The following is a 27,583-nucleotide window of genomic DNA, read 5'->3' as shown; positions in this document are numbered from 1 at the left end:
AGGCAGCTGGCAGAGGATGCAGTACCTATGCTGGAAAAACTCAGCAAGAAGTCTTGGGAAACGGGTGAAAGTGTGTACATGTATGCATGTGTGCGTGAAGCTCCAAAAAGATCCAAAAAGACTCATGAAAGAAGGAAAGAATGGTTTTAAATTTTTCATTTAAATTCAATATAATGTAATATTAGTTTCAGGGGTAGAATTTAGTGATTCATCAGTTGCCTATCACACCCAGTGCTCATTATATCAAGTGCCCTCCTTAATGCCCATCACAACTTACCCCATCCCCCAACCCACCTCCCCTCCAGCAACCCTCAGTTTGTTCCTTAGAGTTAAGTGTCTCTTACAGTTTTCCTCCCTTTCTGTTTTATATTATTTTATTTGAATGAAATTCAATGAAACTCAAAGGGTACCAATGCTAGTTTACCAACTTTGCCAGTCAAGGGAGACACTTTCAGTCTCTGACTTCTCTCCCCATTTTCAAATCCTGGAGAAGCCAAAGGCACCAAAGGGTGTTGGGAACAAAGTGTGGAAAGGTGAACTAAACATAGTTCAAAGTTGAACTGTGTTTAGCCTGCGCTGAGGAAGCAGGGAGGTAAAAAAAAAAAATCTTAATTTGCATGAGAGTTTGAGTATTTAATATTAGAATGTTGTTTTGTTTTATGCATTATTGTGCAAAGAAAAACAGTTATTTCCAATCAGACTGGTTCCTGACCACATGGGGATTGTGTGCTCCTCCAGGCATGTTTATAAGGGTTAACAGTGTACAAAGAGATTGGGCAACACAGCGTTCTACATATAGTCTTTTTTTTTTTTTTTTTTTTACTGTACAGTTCTTATTAACTTTTCCACTTGTTAAAACTGTGGGAAGATATTTTGGTGAATGTGTATAGATCCCATATTTTACCTTTAGCCTCTCCAGTCAAGGGACATCATATGATGTAGGTATTCTGTGTTCCATAGGAATTGGAATTTCTAGTTTTCTCCTTAAGTTAGTGCTACACATGGGCATTTACTTCTGGGGTCTCCTAGGCAGGACCCATGACATCATCCAGAGGCCCTGAGAGAATGGCATCCAGGACATCGAATTCTGATGAAAAGAAAGTATCCAGAGTCATTAAAGAGATCAAGCCTAATCAGCAGGACCGTAGACACCCTCGACAACCCTGAGCAGCACAGTGTATTAAATTCCTAGAAAGGGAAAAGCAGAGGTAACTCTAGAAATGGAGGGAGGAAGATGAAGTGTGGAAAATAATTTTGCCTAGGTCACAGTTTAGCTTATGGTCTTCCATGCTAATTCCTTCTACAGCAAAGGTAGATTTTCATTTGTCTATTTGTTTATTAATAAATTGACAATTCCTGCACAGACATTTTTAACATCATTTCAAATTTTGATCTTTTTTTTTTTTTTTGGCATTTCCTTTGTGGAGGCTGGGATGCATTTCATAGAAAGAAATTAAGAATATGTTGGTTTCTTATTTGTTTTCCAGATTGGAAAAAGCCCAAACTCTTATAATATAAAAGGATCTTTTTAAAAACCACCACTCAGATATAAATTACATCTGCTGGATCAGCATCCTGTTGCTATGTAGTTGATAAACAGAAGCTGACTTCACCACACATGGTGGTATCTCTTCAGATGCTAGTTCTGTACCTCCAAAGCAGTGCAGTATGTATGAATGCTAATATGCTTTCTTTTGGATCTGTTGAGTCAGCTCTTAAAAATCTCCTCTCTGGATGACGGACTCTGAAAGACAAACTGAGGGTTCTAGAGCCTGGTGATGGGTATTGAGGAGGGCACATTCTGCATGGAGCACTGGGTGTTATGCACAAACAATGAATCATGGAACACTACATCTAAAACTAATGATGTAATGTATGGGGATTAACAAAACAATAAAAAAAAATCTCCTCTCTGGTGAAACTACATGGTGAAGCATAGGATTATTTGGTCCACCTTCTTTCCAAATTGAAGGGTGCCTGAGCATGGTGACAAAAAGAACTTTAATGTAATTCATATCATAAATGACAATACATATACTACTTCAAGACAGCCTTCCTCCTCTGCAGCAACTCAGCACTGATATCTAAGTTTTCAGCTTCACCATATGGAACAGATCTCTTCTCCAGCAAATGTCAAATCCATAATAATTAGGTCAGTGCTGTTCATTTCTTCTCCCAACCCATACTGACCTCTTGCTGGGTAGATTGAGAACTAGCTCTAATTTTAGCTGTCCAGGAAACCTTCTTTCACCTTCTTTTATGCTCCTCTGACCTGTTTATTATTACAAAACTTCATAGCAGAAATGTTCTTGCAGCTTCAGGGATCTCACAAATTTTTTCTTAAAAGGGCCAGATAATAAATATTTTAGGCTTTGTGGGTAATTTAGCCTCTGTAGCAACTACTCAACTTGGCCATTGTGGTGCAAAAGTAGCCATAGACAATATAAAATGAATGAGTGTGGCTGTGTTTCAATAAAACTTTATTTGTGAAAATAGGCAGACAAGGTGGATTTGGAGGCTGGGCTGTAGTGTGCTGTTCCCTGCTTTAGTTTATGGCTCTAAACTTGGCTAAAATGAAGAGGCTTACAGAAGAAATTTCTTTAACTATGAACCAGTTTTATTTTCTTTACCAAGAACCAATTTTAACAAGGAGAGGGCCACCCAGAAGGTACTGGGCACTGACGAAAGAATTTTTTATCTTATCTTTTTAAAAAAGCCCTATACTTTGCCTGCTATAAATTGTCCACAAGTGAATTTTTAGTTGTCATTTCTTAGTACGATACCTTCTAGTTGAAGTTGTTTTCCAGATGAAAACAATACGCCAGAGGCAGAAAAAATCGTAAGGACTCATTCCATTGAAAATTGAGATGAGTTGCAATTGACAAAATGACTAATAAAATAGTAAATGGTACTAACACATGGTGTCTAGAGTTTGGGGAATGATAGTCCCTTCAGTTAGATATTTATATCTATTGAGGCTTTAATTCAGTTCTGGGTGTCAAGAATTTGAGTATCACTGACAAACTAAAACAGATTTGGAAGAGAGAAAAATCTGAGTGACTTGCAACATTGTTGTGTGAAGAACAAAGAAAATTAGGTTGTTCAGTCAAAAAAAGAGAAGACTCAGGGAAAACAATAATTTTCTTCATATATTTGAAGGGCTGCATTTAGAATAGGGAGTATGTTTTCAGAAGTAAAAACCAAAAAGATAAATTTTCAAGAAAATCACAGCTAAATTTTTTAAAGAATTTTCTAAGAAAATTGAGGATGGAAAGGACTATGTTAAAAGTGGTGACCTTCCTTCCTTCCTTCCTTCCTTCCTTTCTTTCTTTCTTTCTTTCTTTCTTTCTTTCTTTCTTTCTTTCTTTCTTTCTTCTTTTTTTAGGAATGTTTAACCTTAGTATGGTGGGCATGTATTTCAGGGAATTCAAGAATCAGATGGGTCATTTGATTAAGTCAATGATCTCTGAACATAAATTTCATGGACCAGGAATAAATATATACATACATATATATTTAAATGGAAACTGGAAAAAAAATGCTCACTAACTTTTTGTAATGCCAAGTAAAGACCTTCAAACCAAAACCAATGACCAGTATCATTTCATAAAATAAATTATATTTTAAATGAAAACATAAGAACACATAATTAAAGGCAATCTGCAAAAATAAACAAAAATTGTAAAAGGCATAGATCCTAACTTAATTGGACAAAATTTAGCTAGCTAAATCAAGACATGACATGAGTTTTATTTTTCTCATTTTGATACAAATGCAAAACCCCTGTTATGGATTAGCATGAGTCCCTTGATCAACATTTGGGAATTACTGAACCTTTAAAGTCCCTTCCAATTTTAAGACTCTGAATCTTTGAGTGAACATAACAATACCAAAGTATGAATTTGATTCTTCTTCCACGTACATAACAGAGGTAAAAGCTATCTTCAAAATGTTCTGCATGTGAATTTATTATTCTAAATGACTTCATTTACATACAAGTGGCAAAATCCTATACCATGAGCAAAGCATAGCATTTACAGTGTGTTTTGCCATCCTTGTGGTAATGAAACTAAAATACAAAACATCGTAATTTGATAAATAATAGTTATATATTAGTTTTTATGGGTTAAATTATGCCCCTGGCACCCTTCCCCCCATCAAAAAAGGCCTAGCAAATAATACATTAACTTTGATAATTTTAGAAACAAAAAGAAAAATCCAGTGACAATATGAAATGAAGAGTAGGCTTATCCAGGAAATTTTCTAATAAAACTTAGTCTTTCAAGATAACTTAACCAGGGGTGCCTGAGTGGCTCAGTCGGTTAAGTGTCTAACTCTTGATTTCGGCTCAGGTCATGATCTCAGGGTTGTGAGATCGAGCCCCCGCATCAGACTCCACACTGGGTGTGGAGCCTGCTTAAGATTCTCCCTATCCGTCTGCCCCTCCCCCCTTCTCTCACTCCCTCTCAAAAAAAAATAACAATAACTTAACCAAATTATATTCTCAGCTAAAATTCTAAGAGAAGTTAAGAATAATGTTCAAAAGATCCAGCCTCTCATAAAACTCTGCCTCAAGTGATTTTGTCCCTTTCCTTCCATTTTCCTTCAATGGACATACATTGTATGACTCTTTGTACAAATTATTTTGAGGAATATTTTTGTGAATTCAGTGCATAGCTGGATTTTGTTTTCCTAACAATCAAACATGTGTGCATGCACACACACACACACACACACACACACATACACACACTCACACTAGCCCTGGTAAGAGTGAGGCATAGTCACTAGTAAGGGGGCAAACACTAAAAAATACCAGCTTCTACTCACAGCTATGTCAATGCACATAAATTCTAATTTGTAACACCCCTGCAGTTCCATTGTATGGCTCCATTAGTCTATGCATGAATTATTCACACAAGATACATCATAATGGCATCAGAACCATTCAGGATATCAATTCATACTATTATAAAAAGGTAATCTTCAACTGTCCAACACAACATGTGTTAATTAGATCTCCAAGAAACTTTGCTAGTCAATCACCTTCTTATAGCCCAACTCTGGCCTCACCTCCTCCAATAAGCCTTTCAATCACTCACTCCATCCTACATCCATACCTTTCATTTTTGTACTATCCATGGAATACCTGACACAATTTAGTAGTTTAGACTACAATTCTTTGTGTTGTTCTTTTCATTGCTTTGCAGATTTAACTCTTGTGTCCCTGAATGGATTATTTGATTCTTGAAGGATGAAACCACAATATATGGTTCTTTTGTAACTTCTGCAATACTTAGCAACTGACCTGTTAAACTGCCATGCAAACAGACACAATTCACAAATTTTTAGATGCTGGGCCACTTGGTTTAGCAGATTTCAAGTTTTTGGATAATCACACAAGTTTTGGTGGTATGGTTTATTATTTTGTTATGAAATGTTTTGTCTTTTTTTTGTGACTCTTAATTCTTTGAAGAAATAAGCTGTGTTTTGTGTGATATTATTAAAAGCAGGATTGTTGTGAAGTTAGGAGAAATATATGTAAATTGTCAGGACATAGTAAGTGACTCCCAAACAATGTATCATCACCATTATTATTTTTCCATTCTCTAATACTTCAGGGCATGTAACAGTGGGCAATTATTAAAGTACTTATAATGGAAAAGCAATTTATAAGAGACTCACATAGCTCAGTCCCATGCATTCAATAGGTACTTAATAATTCACAATTCAACTCTTTATAACATACATACAGAAACATGCAAGTATTTTCAATGCACAGCCCAAAGGAATGTTCACCAAGTGAACACACCTGTGGAACCAGCAAGGCAACAGGACATTATCAGCCTCCCTAAAGCCCCTCTTGTGCATCCTCCAAGTCCATACCCATCCCCCCATCAAGTATAACCAGTATCCTGCCTTCTTACAGCATTGATTAATTTTGCTTTTTTTAAACTTTACATAAATGGAGTTATACAATAAGTATTCTTTCATGGCTGGCTTTTTTCATTCAGCTTGGTGTTTATGAGATCAATGCATACCACTGCAAATAGCTGTGGGGTTTGTTTTTTCATTTATAATACTATTTATTATTCCACTCTATAAATATACTACAATTTACTTATTCATTCTATAGTATGTGGGTTGTTATAAATAGCACCGTTTTGAATATATTATGTCTTTAGGTGAACTTATGTATACATTTCTACTGAGTATAAACTTGGGGAAATTGCTGAATTATTATAGTCCTGTTTACTAGATAATGTGATTTACTAGGTTTAGTTTTAGAAGAAATTGCCAAACAGGTTTTCAATTTGCTTTTGCCAATTTACACTTCTACCAGCAGTGAATAAGAATTGGAATTTGTCCACATTGTCACCAATTCTTAACATTACCTGTTTGTATGTTTAATTTTAGCCATCCTGGACTATGTGTAACGGTATCACAAGGTAATTTATGTTTCCATGGTGACTAATAAATAAAAATGAGAACTTTTCACATCTATTGGCCATTCAGTAATCCTCTTCTGTGAGTGGCTAGTCAAATATTTTGCTTATTTTTCTACTGGTTGTATCTCTTTCTTAAAGATTTATAGATATTCTTTATATGTAATGTAATCACTGATCTACTTAAATTTACATCTACTATCCTGAGGCTAGTCAAATATTTTGCTTATTTTTCTACTGGTTGTATCTCTTTCTTAAAGATTTATAGATATTCTTTATATGTAATGTAATCACTGATCTACTTAAATTTACATCTACTATCCTGCTCTTTGTTTTCTATTTGACCTACCTGTTTCATGTTTATTTTTTTCTTCTTCCTTTGTCTTCCTGTAGGTTAATAAAAAAATTATTATTTATCCTACTCCATTAATTTCTTAGTTATGCATTCTTTTATTATCCTTTGTGATGTAAAGAGATTACAATATACATTCTTGACCTAGGACAGACTACTACAAATTACTGTTCTTATCTCTTCCCCAATAATGCTAGAACTCTGGAATATTTTAGTTTACCTCCCTCTTTTGCATTTTTATGTTTACCTCTGGGACATTTTGTTAAAGAACTTCCTTTAGTAGGGCGCCTGGGTGGCTCAGTTGGTTAAGCGACTGCCTTCGGCTCAGGTCATGATCCTGGAGTCCCAGGATCGAGTCCCGCATCGGGCTCCCTGCTCGGCAGGGAGTCTGCTTCTCCCTCTGACCCTCCTCCCTCTCATGCTCTCTGTCTCTCATTCTCTCTCTCTCAAATAAATAAATAAAATCTTTAAAAAAAAAAAAAAAAAAAAAAAGAACTTCCTTTAGTATTTGTTTTAGTGAAAGTTTGCTGGTGACAAAATCTCTCAGCTTCCATTTTCCTGAGAAAACATTTCACTAATGATCAGACTATCTTTTTAACTTAATTTTCACTACTTTGTTTTCACTTATCGATGGGTAGTGTGTTCTATTTTATCTTTTTTGAACTATTGCTAGATAATTTGAGACCTTCTTCTTCTGGCACTTTCAATTTTCTACCAGCTTTCATCGTTTATGTTGAAGAGGTCAACTGTGACCTTATTATTTAGTGTTATTTTTCTCTGGATACTTTTAAGATTTTTCTCTTTGTTTTTGGTTGTCAACCATCTAATTATAATATTCCTAAATCTTGTTTTCTTTGTATTATTTTGCCTGGAATTCACTGAGCTTCTTGAATTTGTTGGTCATTATCTCTTACCAGTTTTAGAAAATTCTCCCCCATTAGCTCTTCAAGTGCATCTTCAATCTCATTCTTTCTCCCCTTACGGAAGTTCAGTTACATGTATGCTAGAGCTTTGGATATTGTTCTACGTATTTCTTGTGCTCTTTTCTGTATTCTCAATCATTTTCTTTCTCAGTTTGGCTTTGCCCAGGAGCTCGGTTTCTGGCTCATACCCCGAGTTTGCAAATATAACCAGGGTAAAACTACAAAATGTTAGCCCACTACTCCATGGCTCTCCCCTTTCCATATTCTTAATTGCCCTGTTCTCCACTGCTTCAATAGCTGTCTACTACCGTTAAACATATGATCCTTTAATTAATCTATCTTTTCTAGCTGTTCTCAATGGGAGCTTTGGTATGGCAACAACTATTCCATCTTACTCTCATATGGAAATCCATATAATGATGTTTTGATTGGATTATAAGATCTCTTTATTAAAATGTACAATTTTATTTGAAAATTTGGCAGATAACACCAGCCTGTATGAAAATAAAATGTTGATGTAAAATGTACAGTGACAGCAAAGTATTTTCTTTTTTTAACCAAAAATAATTTGTTTCAAAATTGAAGGAATATTAAAAATGAGTATGATGAAGCCAATATCTCAATTTTTTAATTCTATCTTTATTACTCACTTATACAATAGTAGCAAAAGCATTTGTAGAGGTAAATGATTATTTGGTGGGAAGACTACCTTCTGAATATATGTCAGCAATTCAGCTTTTCTGGGTATTTACTCAGGTGTAGGGTGTGGTGAACCAGGCATCCTTAAGTAATAATTGAATGGATACAGAGACATTTTTCAGAATGGGATATATAATCAGAAGTCTCAATGGAAGATGATTAATTTATTATTTTTAAAAAACACATTAGCTATGGCTCAATATAATTCAAGTGCTTCTGGAGCTTTGCTTCCTAATTTTTTTCCAATATTTTTTAAGGCCCTTGTTAAATTTTATATTATGATATTAAACTAAATTTGAATAGATTACATATAACTTTAATGGCAAAAATTCTGAGATCCAAATCATGTGATAAGAAATCTAGTTAATGACATGATAGTCTAGTTAATGACATGAATCTGGTAGTTGATTCAAATTTATTAGAATACCATGTCAGTTCTGATAAATAAACAAGCAAAATGTTACGTATTTATTTTCCTAAAAATCTTAGGCAGACTATGAAGGGTACATCTGGACATTCAAGATTTAGTGAATGATTCAAATGTAATTGCTGAAGCCAATGGATCCTTAGCTAGATCCAAAGTTTAATTAGTGATCAACTTTTTCTTGGACTGCATGATCCAATAAACTCCTCTTTTCACACAACTGAATTTGCTTTGGGTTTCTGTCACATAAAACAAGCAAGAAAAACCAGAGATGATACAAGAAAAATCAAGATCAAATAACCAAGGAGGAAAAAGAGACTATATATATATCGGAACCTAGAGACTAATTACAAATAATCAGGAAAAAGCTGTGATAACTTCCAGAATCCAGAAGGCCTTGGATCACAAATAGATGAACTGGTTTTGCCTGTGATTGAAAGAGAGGGTGGGACCTGCTGAGGTATGGATTCAGGGATTGCTGACCTCCAACCTTCCTTCCTTCAAAGGACCTTTCCCCTCCCAGAACTCAGAATCCCCTCCGACCCTGACAAGAATTTATTCAGAGGGCATTTTGTCTAGCTATTAATTCAGTTTTGGTTAGCATTTGCTGCATCTGGTAATCTTCCTAATCTTAGCTTGATTGCTGGCAGAAAATTCTAGAAGGGTAGGGAAAAGGAACGGGAATAGACATGGAGAGAATAAACATTTTGTTGAAAACATTTTGGCACTCTTAAAGACCACAAAATCATTGGTTCTACTGTTTTCATTTTCTCTCTCAAAATATTATCTTGCGACTTACATAGATAGAAGATGCAAAGCAAGAAACAGAAAGATTCTAAAGAGAGAAACATTTTCATTGATCTATTAAGATTATTCTAACTCAAGCTTAAAAAAATAAAAAAGAACTTTCTAGAAAGTTAATTTATTTAATGTCCCCAAATGAGCTTGTTCTAGAATTGGCAATGAAAATGTAGGCTTGGAAGTCCCATGTCAAAATGGACCTTTAAAAACGATTTTCCCATAAAATGGTCAGCAAATATTTGACTTTTTTAATTGCATTAAGATATTTATATTAAGCCATTATTTCTTCATACTGTAGCTTCTCCAAAAGCACACAGAGTAAACAGAGGAGGAGATATATTATAGTGTAAAGATTACTGTGTTCTACTTTGATCTGCCAGGGATTAGATCTCTGGCCTCGGACAAGTTATTTAATCTCTCCAAATCTTAGTATCCTCTTCTAAATAATGCAGAATTTGATACCTCCTCCAAAGTTATTTTAAAGATTATTTGAGTTAACAAGTCTAAGGTGTTAATACAAGACTACAGGTAACACATGTTCAATTACACTGTTCCCTTCCCTTTTTCTAAAAACACACTGAGATAGCTTTGTGGCATGACATAGATCCAAGAAAACCCCCATTAAAAGTGTGTTTTATTGTTCTTTAGGTATAAAATTCATATATTTGTAAACTTTTGACATATTATCTAGCAACACAACAACTATGAGGAAGAGAAGAGAAGATTTGGGAAATAAGACAGTTTTCAAAAATAATCCAGCAACAAACTGAGGGTTGCTGGAGTGGTGGGGGGGTGGGAGGGATGGGGTGGCTGGGTGATAGACACTGGGGAGGGTATGTGCTATGGTGAGAGCTATGAATTGTATAAGACTGTTGAATCACAGACCTGTACCTCTGAAACAAATAATACATTATATGTTAAAAAAAAAAAAAAAGAAGATAGTAGGAAGGGAAAAATGAAGGGGGGGAAATCGGAGGGGGAGACGAACCATGAAAGACTATGGACTCTGAGAAGCAAACTGAGGGTTCTAGAGGGGAGGGGGGTGGGGGATGGGTTAGCCTGGTGATGGGTATTAAAGAGGGCACATATTGAATGGAGCACTGGGTGTTATATGCAAACAATGAATCATGGAACACTACATCAAAAACTAATGATGTAATGTATGGTGATTAACATAACATAATAAAAAATAATAATAATCCACCCATCAGGGGGTCTATAGGTCCTACATAAATGCCATGTGCCATTCATATCTATGACTTACTAAATTATAACACTAATAGTTAAATGTGTATTGTGTGTCAAGCACTATGCTATGTCCTTTAGTTATATTAGCTCATTTAATACTTAATGCTATGAAGAAGGTACTGTTAACTAGTCACATATTACAAATGAAGAAACTGAGCCTCAGAAATGGTAAATAATTTCCCAACATCACATAACAAGTAAGTAGCGGAGCCTGGGTTCAAGCCAGGCACTCTGCCTTCAGGGTCTAGTGTTCTTCATGTTGTGCCACCGCCCATGGACAGCAAATTCTGGATCTCCCCAAATGCCATCCCCAAAGCACTGGCTGACACCCACACCTTTGCTCCTGCTTCTTAGCTGCACGAGCCATGTATGTGGTGGCATTAAGTCCTCAAATCCTCTCATAAGAGAAGATCTCAGAGGATATCAGCAGGGAAAATGAGAGCCCTGGGAGCCTGAGAGGAGAAAAAAGCAGGTACAAAACAAAGATGAAAAGGACAGAAAATGCAGGGTGTGCTTCCCACAGCATCATGACATTTTGAAGTGGAAGGGACAATCCTGAGGCCCTAGAGAGGTTAAGGACATCATCCAAAGTCATGCTGAGTCAGATATAACATCAGTGAGTCTGGTATATTCCACTTGAAAGCCTTCAAATAGACAGATCCATGCAGTATAGAGGAGAAGGTGAATCCTGAGAATAGCAGAATACCCAGCTTTCTAGGAATGAAGACCATTCCAGTATATTAATGGACTGTGTTTACTTCAATGATAGAAGAAAAATACCTAACAAGTCCCCAGTAACTTTCAGGTTGGGTAAAAGCCAGCTGAAGGAAAGCGTAGGCAGGTTTTAACCACAAGAAGTAAGATTTAAACAGTTTCAGAACTGTTAGTTTGAGACCTGAGTAAAGGAAGTATTGCTGTATGGTGCATTTAACTATGTTCTTAGACTCTCCTTGCGGTGAGCTAGGGAAGTGGTGAGGGTTTATGATAGAAACTGATCAACTGAGCATAGTAATAGTCGACTAGGCCTATAGAATAAATAATGCTTTTTAAGCCTGTGAAGTATAACTAAACCTGAGGAAATCTGAATAAGATCAGTGGATTGCATTAATGTCAATATCCTGGGGTGATATTATACTAGAATTGTATAAGATGTTTACCAATAGGGGAAACAGGGAAAAGGGTGCACAGGATATCTCCGCATTATTTCTTCTAATTGTATATGAATCTATAATTATTTCCAAATAAAATGTTCAATTAAAGAAGTACAGGTTCCTGAATTGAAGTATAAGATGCCAATATGTAGCACAGTGATAAATATTAGCGGAAATGAATGAGTGAATAAACGATTTTCAGGTTATTTTGTGTTAAACTTTATGGTCACCCTAGAAAAACTGTTTCTCCTCATTTTCCCTTTAGCATCACTCCTGGGCTACTGGAATAGCTCTCAAATTGATCTCATCATTTGCAATGTTTGCTTTGCACAGGACTACCAGATTTCTCATTGTAAAACACAATTTTGATGACTCTTCCTATCTCAAAGCACCAAATTCCTCATTGTCTACAGAACAAAAATTAGTTTAACCTAGTATTCAGACTTTCTATCTTTCTAGGCCCCTACCCCAATATTTTTTTTATGATTATCTACTCCAAACAAGTAAATCAACTTCCTGTTGCTAGTGTATGCCCTAAGCTCCCTTGCTTCTGTAAGCTTTCCATTCCAACACACCCTCATTCTTCACTGACTCATTCCTCATGTTGGCCCTTATCTGCTAAGTGATCTCAGGGAAGCCCCTTGTTCTCCCAGTCTTAGTTTATTCACCAGAAAAATGAGTGTAATCACAATTACTTCTAGAGCTTCACGAGGAATGAGATAATCTATTCAAAATTCCTAACACAATACCTGGTACCTGATATGATTTTGGGAAATAGTCATTTTCTTACTACCTTTTGCCTTGTAATCAAACTGGTCGCCACCCTTTTCTGCTCACTGGGGTCCTTTTCTCAGTGTATTTTATACCTTCCATCTTCCAATAACTTCTCTAAATCACTTTTATCTTTTTAAATCATTTATTTAGAAAAAAAATGTTGTTAGAGAAAGAATGTTCTTCAAAGCATTTTGGCACCATCTTCTTCTGCAGTAAAACTATGTACAGCTCAATCTCACACCCACACAATGACAATCCATAAAGTGAAAAGTGCCCACACCCTCCTTGAATTAGAATCTGATGGGAAAAGAAACCGCGTATTGGTGTTTTCTCAAGCAGGTTGTAGCTGCTGAATGAATAGCCCTGAACAAACATTGAGAGAGCTACTCAGCTTTCTAGTATTATCATGCGGCCTACTTTGGGGCTCTTTCAAGAGATAATAAGGAGATATGACCTGCATAAATCCAAAGAACAGTTCAAACATAAATGGTGCCTGAATGAATGAAGGAATTGAGATCTCCTCACGTAGAAGCTATAAATCTAGATAAGTAAAATAACATTGGATTGTCTTCTTATGAAAACAGGCCTAAGACAGACAATCTTCCTCTCTGTTCCCCTTTCCAGATTCTCATGCTCATGTACTTTCTCCTCTCCTGTGTGAGACGGAAGGATATTACTGTTGTGAGCTCCCAACCTAGACATCCTGTGGCTTTCTGGGAGGTGGGAGTCGAGAGGAGTATAAAAGGCACAGAGAAACAAAAATGCCCTCAGAGGGGTTTATGTTATTTTTTAAAAAGCCATTTATGATGTCCTGTAAACTAGGGATAGAGAGAGGGACTATGCTTCTGGGAGGAACACTCTGCAGTCAAAAGGTTTTGACTAGGGGTTGAGAGGCCTGGGTTCTACCACTGGATTTGCCATTTCCTGACTCCATAGCTCCAGGCGTCTCATGTCTCCTCTCTGGGTCTCAGTTCCTTCCCTCACAGAGTCAGGGCATCGGACCAGCTCACCTCAAGGTTTTCCAACATTGACATTCTCTGCCTCAAAGTTTGGCCCTTTGATTTTTTGCCTATATTACCTGAAAGGTCAATTCTAGTTCATGTGAGAGAAAAATAAGGAATTCCTCATAATTTTAGTTACAAATGATTCATTGGAAAACAGGAAGAGTAAGGCAAAAAGGAGATATATAATAGTGTGGGGGGCAGGCATGGAGTGGCACAAAATAGAGTACAATCACTTGCAAGTATTAGACCCTAGGAATATGTGCTCCTCTCAAAGAGTTGGAGGGCTTCTCTGATAGCAGGATGAGACCAACAAAGATGCCCTGCTTACCAGCTTGGAAGAGGAGACAGGCTCTCTTCCCAAAGCATTAGGATGTGACTAGGATGAGAAATGGCCTCGAGCCTGGGGAGCTGAATGAAGCAAAGTTAAACTGTGATCAAAGAGGATCTAGGTGATTTTTCCCTCCCTGTGATGTCCAGGAAGAGGTTGACTCTATAGATTGCTCATTTACTTGGTCACATTTCGAGAGTGTGTTTTCTCCCTCAAGGCATTTGGAAAAAGAAGATAAGTCATGATGTTTGATTCCTTTATGATCTTCAGTGCAGCACTTGCTCAAAAGTAACAAACTCCCTATCCTTTCAAAGAACTTAATTTTGTTGTCAGTTTCCTTTCTTTCTTTTTTTCAAAACATCTTGGTGAGAACTGTGGGAAAAAGATTATCCAAAGGAACAGTGGATGGCAGTATTGGTTTGCATCTCTAAAGCAGAAAGCAATGGAAAGTACTATTTTTTTAAAGAAGAAAAGTAGCATATACTCAGTCTATTGAACGAGCCTCACATGGGCGTGGGTCTAAAACCATGAAAAGTTTGTTTGCAGTTTCAAAACCTGATTAGGCAAATATATCAGATAATTTGAGAGTATTGCATGGAAGAAATGTGGATGGGGAAAATATTGGCCCAGAAAGAAACAATGGCCTGTTTCAATTCAAAGTTTTGCATAATCATCCTCACAGTAACTAAACAGTAGTTAACATCTAGAACTAGCCAGTCAATAGCCTATGAACAAGAAACACAAGGGGCATTCAAAAGCACAATAGCAATCACATGCTGTATGCAGGGATAGAAGAATTTAGATTAAAAGAGTGAGAGGCCAGGATGAGAAGGAGAGTAGGATGAAGTACAGACAGGCAGCTTATTGTGAATTTCATTTTTCATTTTTAGTGAGGAATATGCATGTTTCAGTACTTACATAGCACCTGTTACCTTAGGAATGCAGATTATTTTTTTTGCCTAACTCTTCTCCTTTTTGAGTGCCTCGCATGTACCTTTGTGCACTGCTTTGAACACTGATTTGTTCATGTATGTATTCCATCATTCATTAACAGATATCTTTGAGCATGTATGAAATGCGAGGTACTGGGGATACAAATGCCCTAGGAGGGGAAATAGACATGATAAATAGAAAAGTGCCGTGCAATATGGTAACAGCTAAGTGGTTTATTGAATTGTTGTCTCAGATGGGTGGCTGATGACATGATATACTTTTCTTCCTTAAGCCCATTGCCCCTTGCACTGTGTCAAATCTTCCTATCTTGTATATACTAAATCATGTCTTGGTCAGATCTCAAAATCTCTCAAGCACTTCTAGTTACTAAAGTCGCAATTTTTCCCTTTCAATTGTTATCCACTTTAAAACTTATTTTTCCAGCACATTTATTTATTTTTTTAAGATTATTCATTTATTTATTTAGAGAAAGAGAAAGAGTAAGTGAGGGTGGGGGAGGGAGAGGGAGAGAGAGAATCTCAAGCGGACTCTGTGCTAAGTGTGGAGCCTGACCCGGGGCTCCATCAAACGACCCTAAGATCATGACCTGAGCTGAAATCAAGAGTCTGACACTCAACCAACTGAGCCACCCTGGCGCCCCTCCATCACATTTAAAGATAGTTATTTACCCAGTTTAGGCCAGCTTTGTGACTGTAGGGACCTAAAGAAGGAAAGAGAACGTTGTCCTTCCTTCTTCTTTCCCCTCCCTGATCTTATTGTGGAGGCTGTAGAATACTTGTCATCTGTTCTGGGACATATACTGCACCCTCCATTTTCCAGGCCTAATTCTATAGCCATCTGCCTGGGCTGCCTATCTCTGTTCTTCTGGCTGTTGTGGAATCTCTATGTGCAGGCATCATCCTCTTCCCAATCTTTCAGCTCCCGCTCCCATCAGAATACCAGTATTCTCTTTCTGAGTACCTCTGTCCAGCCTCCAGTCCTTTGCGATGCCCAGTGACCTATAGGGAACTCATACAGTTTTGCGTCTGATAGAGGCTGCCTTGCTTCTGTGCCCTTGCTCTGTCACCTCTCCCTTACTTTTGTCCTGCCCATGTAGATGCAGGGCAAATGACCAAGCCAGCTGCCCAGACAAATGACTAACTGAGAAACAAGACCCAATCTCCCTTCTTGCAAGCATCCTCAATCTTTGGGAACACCCCTTACATAGTTTTACTTTATAAAGATTGTTTCTCCAGAAATGATGGTAGGATCTAAAATGGAATGGGATGTATAAAGTGAGACTATGACAATGAGAATGGTGACCTCCTGGATGAGGAATAAGAAAGATGAAGAGGCTGGGGATGGCTCCGATGTTTCTAGCAGTGAAGATGTAGTAGATAACGACATCATTCTCAAGAGAGGGAAGAGGGCACAGGAACATGTTGGGATGGGAAGGTAAGACATTTAGCTTTGGACATAAGATGATGGATATCCATACAGAAATGAACTAAATCAAATGCTAATTAGAACTAAAAAATAAATACAAATTACAAGATTAGTTAGAAGGGATTCCAAACCTGAATGGAGAACCTAAGCTTTGATGAATATGCAATGAAGAAAATGCAAAAAGAATAAGGTGGGTAGAATACTGGTTTCTGAAAGATCCTCTTGGGATGTCCATGGACTTAATGAAACATGAAAACTGGCAAATTAGATCAGACTCAAAAGTAAGGCATTCTAAATGGGAGGTCAGGAAACAAGTTTTTTTAAAGTGTTTTCATTTCAGCAGTCCAAAAATAATAGGAGAAAAGGGTGGTTCAAATAATAAAAGAAATAAGAGAAGAAACTACTCATTCCAAAACAGCTCATATTCAGACTATTTTTTAAGATTTTATTTTTTTAAGTAATCTTTACACCCAATGTGGGGCTCAAATTCACAACCCTCAGATCAAAAGTCGCATGATCCACTGACTGAGCCAGCCAGACGCCCCTAGACTTTTTTTTTAAAACAGCAACCAACACAAGCTCGGGCAATCAAAACAAAAAGAAACAGTAAAAATGCTATAAAAAAATAGCTTCAAATAACAACGAGCAAAGAAATGCTTGGGAAAATATACAACTTACAGATCACTGGCAGTCAAAAAAAACTTGGGATTTGAAGGTATTTTACAAATCTAATTCAATGTCTTCATTGGATAGATGCAAAGCTCCAACCCCAGGCAGTGAACACGAATTGAATAACTAGTGAGTCCAGGGCCAGCTCTCTTTCCTTAGCCATCAGCATCAATTTTACTAAAAAACTAAAGTATCACTAAAGGCCCCTCTTGGACACCTATGAGGCATCTTTGAGAAGAGCCGGTGCAATAGCTTCCTTATTTTTTAAGATTTTTTTTTTAGGAGTAGTATAAGTTTACAACAAAATTAAGAGGGAGGTACAGAACTTTCTGCCCTTAGACATGGATAGCCTCCCCAGTAGCAGCATCCACTTCCCAGAATGGTACACTTTTTTTTGTTTGTTTTACCAAAGATGAGCCTACGCTGGTAGATCATAATCACCCAAAATCCATAGTTTACCTTAGAGTTCACTCCTGGTATTGCACATTCTATGGGTTTGAACAAAGGTATGATACATATCCATCATTACGATGTCACACAGTGCATTTCACTCCCACAAAAATCCTCTGTGCTCTGCCTGTTCATTTTTCCCCTGCCACCCCCATCTCTAGCAATTGCTGATCTTTTTTTTAAAATTAATTTATTTATTTGAGAGAGAGAGAGCAGGGGGAAGAGCAGAGGGAGAGAGAGAATCTCCAGCAGACTCCCTGATGAGCATGGAACCCACATGGGACTCCATCTCACAGCGCTGGGATCATGACCTAGGCTGGAATCAAGAGTCAGAGGCTTAACCAACTGAGTAACCCAGGCACCCCACCACTGATCTTTTTTTGTCTCCAAAGTTTTGTCTTTTCCTGAATGTCTTATGATTGGAGTCATATAGTATGTAACATTTCAGATTGGCTTTTTTCACTTAGTAACATGCATTTAAGGTTTCCAGTGGCTTCCTTTTTAAAGAAAGAGTGAAGAAATCTAGGGAGTCTTCCCAACCGCACCCATCTTGGATTCTCTATGACATTAGGAATTCCTGAATAATGTCACCAGCCTAATGACTTGATTAAATCAAGACCATAGTCCAAAGGAAGTCACCACGGTCATTTTTTGAACTATTTGTACATTATGACTAGTTTCTATTCCTGCTATTTATTTAAAATTATATTTCTAAGAAAATGGAGAGTATGACCACGACAGAAGCGGTCATGATTTTCCTTGTCTATACTGGTATCATTTAATAAAGGAAAGAGCTCTCCATAATTCTTGATGAGATTATGACATGGAAAGGAAAATAGTAGCCATGGCCCAGATCCTTAAGATTACCATTGATTCTGTCAATAATTTTCTGTATTTAAATATCAACTAAAAGAGCAAAATACTTAGGAATGCTCCGAGTGGCTGCTTCCCATGATTTTTGTATGTCTAGTAATTCAATTCTACAATGTAAATAGCTGGCAGCAGCCGTGTTGTGTGTTAAATATCTCATTACAAAATGCTGGAAAACTAGAGAATTACTGACAATTAAGGGTTGGTACACACAAGTGGCCAAAATTGCAGTTTACGAAAGAATGATAATTGCTCAAGAAGATAGAATTGATGCATATAATTGGATTTCGTCATTTTACTTTTATCATGCATTTGCATTACCTCGAATAGATGAATGCAGTTGCTATATGAATTAACAGGCATCATTTTGTACACAGCTTTCCTTTCCACACCACTGCCCCACAACCTTCAGCCTCAACATCGGAGCTTTTATTTTCTATTTTGACTCTCTGTCAGTGTTTTCTTTTCTTTGTGCACCCTGAGATAGCACGGGCAACAGAGTTAGACAGTAAATTTTCCAATGCAAAAGAGTTATCAATACTTGAATTAATATCCACAGAATGGAACAATGGTTGAATGTATCTAATTATCGACAAATGGCAAAACCAAACTTCAGAGTGTGGTGTGAGGACCACAGGTTGGATTAACATTTGTATGTTTATTCTTTTATGAGTGTCCTCCATTAACTGTTGCTTCATTTGTTTCCACAGAAAGCATCATTGCTCAGAGCATTCACTCGGGTGAGAGGACCCATGGTTTTCAAGAAGAAACATAAATGACTGCCATGTGGCAAATCTAAGGGATGCCCTAGATAGCATACTACAGACATATAACAAAACAAAAATTGGAGAAGGCCCAAGTTATCAGGACAAGATAATGATTGGTCTTTAAAAAAGTTGATCCTCATAGGTTTTTCCTTGCTACTATTTTCTACCAAGATGAAAATATTTCCGTGTTAGCACTGTTGGGGAATCGGAGAATCCTTGGTGATACTTGCCAATTTGCATGACTGGTTTCATGTAGTTAGATCAGTTCTATCACATTTCTGACAATTACAAAATATTTTCCAATTATATCTGACGATTTTGAACATTTGGAAGACAACTGCCATTTGGATGGGTTAGGTGAATTGACTCTACCCCTAAGAACCTTGGAATGATCTATGCAAATAACATCTTGTTTAAAAGTGTCTTCTGCACACCTGAAACCATGAAGTCTTTTTATCTGTAAGATTTGTTAAAATTTGAACTTTGCTTGAATGGATAAAATCTTACTCCCTTAAAAGCCAACTGTAAAGAGAACTTTGGAGAAGATGCAGCTGAGAAAGAGGAAAAAATGAAAGATATAGAGGGGATGGGAGATTGTTGATTTGAGTTTTGGGATGGTGTAAGTGGACCACAGAGACCCTTGTCCTCCACAAACACTTATTTCTATGTTCTAAGTCCTCATTCCTAAGTGAAGGGCATATCCTCCTCCAAACTGCTACATCCACATGGTTCCTCATCACAAACCTTACCTGTTTTCAGTCACTTTATTCCAACAGCACCAGCATTTATGCACCAGCATTCTTTTTGCCTGGAAATAAAAGAAAATCAACTTTGATGTCAAATGCTTTTGCCACTTCATCTCAAGATTCTATGATTCCATGAATACAAGATAATGACAATTTAAGTCATTTATGATTTTTATTTTAAGATTATATACCCAAAGATGGTGTAATGCTTCTATTTTTCTCTTGTGTATATTTTTCAATGTTCACTTTTATAATTTAAATATAGTTGAAATAGTTACTAAGATTACAAAAGACAGCTCAGAGGAACAGAGATGAACAATATAAAATTCTCATTCTATTTGGCAAACCTGGCATAACCCAGAAAAGTTACACAGGTAGAGGGAATAGAGATCACTTGAGATTTATCCTGAAAAATTCAAAGTATATGGATATTCAAAAGGAAGAGATGCAACTAACTATTAATTCTGAAAAGTTTTGGCATGTGATTTTCCTTGACATCACAAGTTGGGCTACATTAGCAGAGATTCAGTGTTTATAAGCTAGAAAACCTCCTTCTTCACATCATTTAAAGAACATAATTAAAACACCATCACAGATTTACCAAAACAACAAAAATAAAAGTTAAAAATGAGAAAAAAATAAATAATACCCTTGATTAGAGGAATTGAACCATAATGAAAACACAAAGAACTAAATGTAGCTTGAACGGATGGAAACTGAGGGAGGGTATGACTAGTCAACCGGTTTTTGAAGGGAACACACAAGAAATGGAGCAATTGGATGAAATCGAGCAAGGAAATACCTGGGCTGTGTATTAAGAAGCATTTTCTAACACAGTTGTTGGTTGGACTCTGGAAAAGTCACCCCTTTAAGGGAAATGATGAAACCCTTTTTCTTACTTTGTTTAAACTGGATTGGATCAAGCTTTGCCTCTTAGGGGTATAGGCCTATTTGGATGGATTCTAATAAATCATTTTGACTCCTGATTTCTGTGAACCAAAAAGTTTAGGGCATCTGGCCATTGATTCTAAAAAGAAATTCTTCCCCCTCCAATACTTTAACTCTTTTTTCTCTTCTCCCAACCCTATGATCTACTTTTAAAGGAAATATAAAGGACTTGTAGTACCATTTCATTATTTTCCAGAGTAAGATGAACTAACTAAATAAAAGTATTTGAAAGCAGTCCATTTTGGGTTTGGAACATTCTTGGAATGGAAATTTACATCTATTAAATAAGAGCTAGCCATTTGGCTCTTGTTAGGAAAATGTTTACTATGAATGTCAAAATTCTGAAGTAATGCAGAATTTAGTTCTAGTTATAAAATTGATCTATTAAAACAATCCCTTAAAATGACCACTATCCAAAAGCTATTGTTATTATATAAAATTTGTGGTGTGGCCTAAAATTTTAATTCACATACCTAATAAAAGCATGTTATTTACATAATTATATTTATAACTCATATAAGCATAATATATAAAATACATTCATCTTCTCTTTTCTGTAAGCACTATATATTGTTTGCATAATAATAATTTCCACATCTGACAAGCTAAGATGTTATCAGTGTACTGGTTGCAAAAACACAATTTATTTCTTTGGGCTTAATAAAATGGCATAGCTTTTCTATATGGACAGTAAGAAACTTTCAGAGACACAAAAAAATTTTGTTTGCTTTGGAACAGATTACAAATTTTGTATGTTGAAATAAAAATAGCAAGTAGTATTCCCACATTTACCCTTCAACCTAAATGTCAGTGCTATGGTATGTGAGAACGGAGATGTCTCAAATATGAATGAGAAGGGGTTACCTTATCTCCTCCTAGGTAAGACGCATGATTTTGATGGGGTCAGCATTACCAAAAATGACTTAGGACCCCTAGTGAAAGATCCCATCTTATAACCAGATAATAATTGACTGATGTTTAACATCCATTTGTGTTGCGGCTTATGAAACTGTCTGGAAGCCACTGTCCTTATCTTCTCGTTGACCGGCCTGAACCAAGAACATTTGATCATTCTAGGCAAAGAGCAGGCTTATTGACATAAAATGTTTTTTATAGAGCTGAGCACAATGATGCTACTCGCCTCCTCCTTAAAATGAAATGCTCAGTAATGTAGGGGGCTTCTAATCTGTTTACCAGCTGTACTGATGAGCTGGATTTATTTAACTGTTATCACCAAACTGACCTATGTTACAGTGACAAATAATGTTTCAATGAACAAAAGTAACATCTTTCTCAGGCTTTTCTTTCCCATGAAAAGAGAAATTTATGTTCAAAGATTCCACTTTTCCCTACTCTTTAAATGTAAATATGTCAGAGATATATTAAAATGGCATTTGATATAGACTACTATTTTTAAAACAAAGTTGTCATTTGACTCCTGGTGAATTGCTCATAAATTCAGGACTGAATAAAGAGATCAGATTACATTAAATGCATTTTGGTATCTATAACTTTCTGCAATGAATTAAAACTGGCTGATCGTGTCTCCAGTGCATTTCATTTTCTGTTGATTCATGTACTGTAATATAACCTTCAAAATTCCCTTATGCCAACAAACTCACTCAGATATGCTGAGTGCAGGAGGAGATTAAAGTGGCTATAAGATTGAAAACTGTATGAAGGCATCAGATAATGCAGTAGAGGTATAATGAAAGTGTAAACAAAGCCGGTAAATGTAGAAATTACTGTTCATAGAATCCACTGTTGAATTCAATGGAGGGTTTAGCTCCCTGCCAAATATATATTAATACCAAACAAATTGGCAAGATCAATACACCAAGCCTGTTTCATTCTTATTAAAGTATTTTTCTCTTTGAGACAAAGCGTAAGTAAGGCACGCCATTCTCCTTTGGAAAATGTAATATTTCCCCAACAGGAATTTCACATTCAGGTAGTACTCAGATTCCCAGCTCTGAGAAACTCACATCAGATGATTTTCCTCCACTCTTTAAAATTGAAGCTCCTTACAGAAATAACCTTTCATATTTTCCTGGGCAGTAGGTTTTTGTTTCTGCATTGTGGTAGCCAATCCATCCTTTAAACGCTCTTTAAGCTGGGGGCTGGGGGGAGCATTATTACTGAGCTAGGAGTCTCTATTGTTTCAGTAGTAGCTAGAGCTATGGATGAATGCTTTCAACAGAAGTTAAAAGAGATAATGAGTCTTTAATGATACAAAATCAGAGCCTTGTGTGCCTAGTGAAGCCTGACATGAGCTCCAGCTTGCAGCTAGCAAGGAAAGCTCATCCGCTATCTGTTTTATAGACTAAAAATACCCAAAGTCCCCTCTTGGAAAATTGTGTATCCCTTAAGATAGGATCACTGGTATCTGTTAGGTTAAACTGTTCTGAGATGCAAAACAAAATCGGACGAAAAGTCTATCCTTCCCTATACATCTCTTTACAGCTTACGGTAAACACATTTCCATCTTCAAAGCAGCATCTTCTATTTTATTCCAGACTTTTTCAAGAGCAACTTCCTTTTGTGTGTATATTTATTTTTCTTCCTCTCCACCAAAAGTCCAAACAAGAAACTCTAGCGTCACCTGCCTGGGCACACCCTCAGCTGTGCTCAACTGAGAGAGGTTTTTTTGTCCACCAAGTATTAGGAAACTGGTTTGAATTTCAGCTGTGTAAATGTGTTAAGTACCAACAAAAACTTCTGGAGAGCAGTGGGAGAAAAACTCCTTCATGAACACAAGCCAGGCTCCTTGATGTTAAATCAGATTTGCTTCTGAAAGGATTGGCATGTCTGATATGATTAGGAAGCTTCAGTTGTGCTGATTATAAATTAAAATTAAGAAAAACAGATTGATCTGGAAAATAAGAAACATAAGGGCACATTGCTACACTCTACTCTTTGCAATGATGCTTTAAAAGTGATGGATATGGGAATTATTTATTGTAGGAATCCTAACTAGGTTATTGTATAAAGATTTGCATGCTATCATCATTGTATTAAGGTGCCAAAATCAGTTACAGAAATGAAGAAAGGAAAACATCAACATAACTTGACTTGGTATATATTCAGCATGCATTCTTCTTTCATCTTCAAAAAATGTTCATGAGTGTGAGTGAACTGGGGAGTCAGGGGAAGGTGGGATTCAGTAGGCAGATAGCCCATAATCCATTGAAAACAACTGACTTATTCGGCTGGGGTTTTTTTGGGAGAGAAATTTATTTAATTTTCCCTCCTTTCTCATTCATTTCACCCCATTCCCGTTTCATGCCATTCACCTCCTCTTCCACACTAGTACCAGGGAAAAATCATCATTCAAGTTGAAATATAAGGTATTTTTAAAAGACTTAAAAGAGTGGAGAACAAGGGAAAAGGGAGGCAGAAGTATATTTTTTACCCCAAATTACTATTTTGAACCATTTTCTTATTTACACAAAGAAGCAAAAATTGTTGATCACGTGGGCATAATTTTAACAATTGATTAATTTTAATTTGTTTTTAGATTTTATTTATTTATTTGAGTGAGAGGGAGAGAGAGAGAGAGACAGCATGAGCAGGGGAGGGGCAGAGGGAGAAGCAGACTCCCTGCTGAGCAGGGAGCCCAGACTAGGGGCTCAATCCCAGGCCCCTGGGATCATGACCGAGCCCAAGGCAGACACGTAACCAACTGAGCCACCCAGGTGCCCCAAGAACTGATTAATTTTAATTTTATGATGGTGACGTTTCTCATCTATTACCTGACATTAATACAAAAGTATAACTCTAAATTTGTGAGTGTATTCTTAGAAAATCTTCTTTCATCACCAAATAATTAAAAACAGAAAACTCTTATTGTTAAACAGGACAATTGTCATAATTATACCCACCATCCCAGCCCATAACCTTTCTGGGAATATAGAAAATACCAGGTGAATACATAGAAACTCTAGGTCTGGAAAGAGCTATGACTTATTTTCCCCATTCTCTCCCTCAGATTTTCTCAAGGATATTGGACAATAGATAATGGCTTGTGAACTGCTGCCTTTTACCAGAAAGCAGGGTGTATTAGATATAGTTAGTTTTCTTAAACTCAGTTCATGAATCAAGGCCCATAGACAACCTCCCCTGAAAAACGGACAACCCTGTTTTCTTCTGGAAAAGTCTTCTACCTCTACGGAACATAAAGTATCTAAAACAAACAGAATTTCTGAATTCTGAATGCAATACTTCGCAAAAGCATATAAGCCTATAAAGATGGACAGGACTGCAGCACTGCTTTGCAAAACTAATACATTGCTACTATCTGAACAATCAAAATCTGGGTGCAATCTATACCTAAAAACACTGTCCAGAAATAAAATCTTCAATCATAGGAATAATTTAATATATTCGTTCAAGAAATATTTACCACGTGCTTACTATATTCATCACTCTGACAAAAAAAAAATTTATGTCATTCACTGTTCTATGTGTTAGGGATATAGCAGCAAGCAATGTAGACAAAGATCCCTCCCTTACAGTCTAGTCTCTAGACCAGATGCTGAGAACACAGCAGTGAGTAAGATCAAAGAGTCCATGCCTTCATGACACTCAGTCTAATGGAAATGAGAGTCAGAAAGCAAGCAAATACATATATACACTTACATACATACATATGTAAAGCAGAGAGAGAATGTAAATATGCAAAACAATGGTGCAGAATATGTGACAGAGACACAGAAGAAGCTGATGTGGAAAATCTAGATTAGATGGAAAGGCAAATCTTTTTGGAGACAGAATGATAAGACTTTTTGGAATCTTCTTGGGACTTTTCTTTTATACTTATAACCAACTTTTCAAAAGAGATACCATTGAAATGTAATTCTATATCATTATAATAAAATGAATCAAATAAGAATACTTCAAAGAGATGGATATATTTTCTGAGAATATCTGTAAGGAGCTTTCTTTTTTAAAACACACCCACACAGGTGAACATAGTAAGGTAGGATTTATTCAAACAAAGTACAGGGTTAAGATGATTCTCTAGATGATTCCAGAAATAAATACAGTTTGAAGGGAAAAATAGGATTAAAATCTTGGGATCGAAAGAATCAGATTATTGTTCTATATTAATCACATACTTTACATAGATTTTCAACTACTTATTTCATGGTAGTCCTATATGTGCAGTACTATATGAAATTTTACAAGCTCAGGGGCCATGTCAAAGATGCTGTTTCTAGTGTTCTGATTATGTTTTCTTATCTATAAATGTTAAATGTTAATAGTAGCTTGGAAACAAACTAGTAAAAGCCTGTTGTAAATAAGATACACTGAAATGCATATGGGACTTAATACTCTTTGTTTAAGAATTAGACCATAACTTACAGCTTATAGTCAAGAATTCCAATTTTTTTTCAAGACTTTAATGTCTGTATAGCACACAATGAAGAAAAAATGAGTTGGTTCCATGAGATCAAATGGAGAAATAAATAAGCCAATGAAAGGTAAATAGTACCTTCCATCAAATTTCATACTAAAATTATTTGCTTTGCTTTCCAGTAATTGAATTTGATAATATCCAACCATTTTATTATTTTTGAACTGTATAAATCCTACAGTACCCCCGTTTTTCTTCCCGTTTGATATTTTAAAAAGGTTACTTACTGAGCTTTTAAAACTTATTACTAAGTAATAGTCTAAGAGTATTATTCTTTCTATTTCTCATAATCAATTGTTACATAAATGAAGTTTTTCTATCATCCAATGCTTTCATTTCATAATATTAATAAATTTCCAGGTAGATAAAAAAATGTGTGTGTGTATAATCAGAATTTTGATTATTAGTCAACATTAAAAATATTTTAATGAAGTATGCATTTAAAATAAAACATAGACAATATCATCCCCTTACTCTAAAATACATTGTTTCCTGGTTTATGGCAGGTGTTTTATTCTGCTCTGTGAAAAAGATAAAAATGAACATTCAGCTCTAATCTGTGAAGAGCCTGTAATACATTGTAGCATTAAGGATGGAAATGGTAGTAGTAGCAGCTGTTACAAAAGCCTTGGCAGCAAAGAGCACTTGATTTTGAGTCCCCATTCTGATACCTATTATTTATGCAATTTTTCTTTTGTTCCTATCTATGTCAATTTTTAAAGTTTGACCTAGAGATCCAGGCTAAATGGACAAGTAAATGAAGTCAGGAGAATCATCATGGATCAGAACAGAGAAGAGCTGGGAGACTGGTGTTCTCAGCAATAAAGAGCAAGTTCAGTAAAAGAACAAGGATAAATGGAAATTAACCAAAAAATAAAAATAAACATGTTAGCCTTTATTTTTTTTACTTTACGGTCTTCACAAATCAATTATGTACACGTATCTGAATATTAAATATTTTTTAAAACATAAACTGAGACTATGGTATGATTTTATTCTTTAAAGTTTCCTTTAAATGATTTTCCCCTTAAATATTTTTTCTTTCTCCCCTTAAATCCTAATATCCATGTCCTTTATCTCAAACCACAGTTAATTTTCAGAGATTATGTGTACCATACTCTACTGCAGAAATAACACAAGACATAATTAGAGTTATTTACCATTCTTTAACATTTCATTGTTTTGAAT

Source organism: Halichoerus grypus, chromosome 8 (assembly GCF_964656455.1).
Source record: "Halichoerus grypus chromosome 8, mHalGry1.hap1.1, whole genome shotgun sequence".
Classification (NCBI taxonomy): domain Eukaryota; kingdom Metazoa; phylum Chordata; class Mammalia; order Carnivora; family Phocidae; genus Halichoerus; species Halichoerus grypus.
The sequence above is the reverse complement of the archived record's forward strand: the minus strand, read 5'-3'. Positions refer to the sequence as shown.